The sequence below is a fragment of the Oryx dammah genome, unplaced genomic scaffold (assembly GCF_014754425.2).
Source record: "Oryx dammah isolate SB20612 unplaced genomic scaffold, SCBI_Odam_1.1 HiC_scaffold_8, whole genome shotgun sequence".
NCBI lineage: Eukaryota > Metazoa > Chordata > Mammalia > Artiodactyla > Bovidae > Oryx > Oryx dammah.
Genome location: NW_024070192.1, coordinates 53319459 through 53321434, shown reverse-complemented (window position 1 = coordinate 53321434; position 1976 = coordinate 53319459). Strand labels below are relative to the sequence as shown.

The 1976-nt window shown below is 60.4% G+C and overlaps 1 protein-coding gene across 1 annotated transcript in view; it reads right to left on the bottom strand.

Annotated features, from left to right (window-relative positions):
• Positions 1-616, bottom strand: part of CUEDC1 (CUE domain containing 1) — an 85070-nt gene extending 84454 nt beyond the window's left edge. The window contains exon 1 of the mRNA XM_040244272.1: positions 598-616. The gene's annotated coding sequence lies outside the window, so the exon portion shown is untranslated. The remainder of the gene's footprint in view (positions 1-597) is intronic.
• Positions 617-1976: the final 1360 nt, after the last annotated feature.

Here is a 1976-nt window from a genome sequence, read left to right as displayed (position 1 = left end):
GCGGCCGGCTTCCTAGCGGCGGGCGGCGCGAAATGCAGCTGTCCCTGCGCGGCCGCCGCGAGGCCACAAGTGGGGCCGCGCGGGGAGGAGCGGGCCTGCGGGCGGGGCGCGGGCCGGGCCGCGGCCCCCAGACCCTCTCCGCGGCCGGCCCCTGGGAGAAGGGAGGGTAGCGGGGTCGGGGGCCGCCAGCGACGCCAATCGCAGGGGCTGGGGGTGGGGGGTTGGAGGGTGGGGGCCGGGCAAAGACGAGGCGGATCCCCGGGGACCGACCCCCGCGGCAGCCACGGGGACTCCCGGCTGGAGGGCCGGAGGACGCGATCGGGGAGCCTCGGTCTCCCGGGCCGCGCGGGGCGTCTTGCGCCTCCCTGCTCCAGGAGCGGCACCGGGAGGGCACACCCGGGAGAAGGTGGGGCGGGAGACCCGAGACCTCAGCTGGGGGTGGGGGGACCTAAAAGCAGGGCTGCCCAGAGGGTGTGGCCGCGCCTCTGGGTCCTGGGACAGCTGAAGTGGAGAGGAGGGCGGCCCCCGGGGTATTAGCATTCAGGAGAGGAAACAAAAGGTTGAGATCAGAGGAGATCAAGAAATCAAAGTTATTACCCATTCACACCATTGGATACCACTTGTCATCTCCCCACCTCCTCCCCAGCATACCAGGTCACCTCAGGGACGTCTGAACTTTGAAGCGATCTCCCAGGGAAGAACTTGTTTCATAAACGGGAAATCAGCTTTGGCTCTTCTTTTTCCACGTGTTTTAGTTTCACACCCTAATTCGGGGATGGGGGTAGGGCGGGTCAGGTGCCAAGCATTCTGCTGCGAAGAGGCGCTACCTAAGGAAGGGATCTGAAACCCATGAAGGGCAGTTCCAGTCCTGCCCCCGGGGCAGCTTGCCAAGGATCCGTACCCTCCTCCTGGGCAGCCTGCCTTAGAGACCCACTTGCCCATCTGGGTACAGATCTTAGAGAACAGCACCCCCACTCCCACCAACCAGGGCTTGCAGTCCCCTAAACTGCTGAGACAAGGCTAAGAGGGCTCTGTGCTAGCCACAGAGACATCCGAAGGTAAAACCCACAAACCAGAGTGCACCAGACACCCATGTGTCTCCATCATTTGCTTGTCGAGGGTGTTTCTTCAGCAGGTTGGGAACCTGGGAGGGGGAGCAACCTCAGAACCGCACCTTCTGGGGAGGCCCGTTGTTGACTACCTGTCGAGTTGAGCTCCAGGGCCTGGTTCCCAGACTCCTCTGAGGACCTCCTCTCTCCCACCCACCGCTCCCCAGGCCCCTTCACGCCGTGGTATATTCAGTTTGGGGGGCCCTTCAAACTCCTAGAGGTGGTCCCTAGACCCCAGGTTAAAGATACGTAATCTAGATGGACTGACCCATGCCTCGGTGATGACTCCTGTCTCCTTTCCCAAATCCTCTCCGCTAGATTCTGTTACCCTTGGCCAGGGTGCAGCTCATCTGCCACTTTTCCTGCTTACTTGTGAGATCCTGCTGCAGTTCCTCTCCCTGTCGCCTTGGCATTTTGGAGCTGGGAAAATGCATCTGCAAACTTGAAGTTTTGGCTGTTAGGCAAGTGGCTCACGGAGTCTTTTCATATATTATTCATATAGTCATCAGAGGAAACATCACTGTGATGGTCGCTCCTCCTTGAAGAATGCTTCTTAGGCATTGGTAACATACGCTTCCTTTCCGGGCTCTCTTCCAGGAGGCTTTCTCTCACACTGCTTCCCTGCCTCTCACCTGCACTGGGTAACCTCCCTTGCTCCCACCATTGCCTGTGAGCTGAATGTTTCCCAGGATCCCAGGCCAAACCACCCTCCTGGGCTCTAGCCCCACACACCCAGCTGCCTATAGAGGCTCCTCACCTGTGGGACCCTCGGACACCCCAAATGTAAGGAGGCAAGAGGCCCAGAGCATTTCCTTCCCTCCCCATTCCATCTGGCTTCACGGCTGGAAACCTCAGTGCACGGTGTCC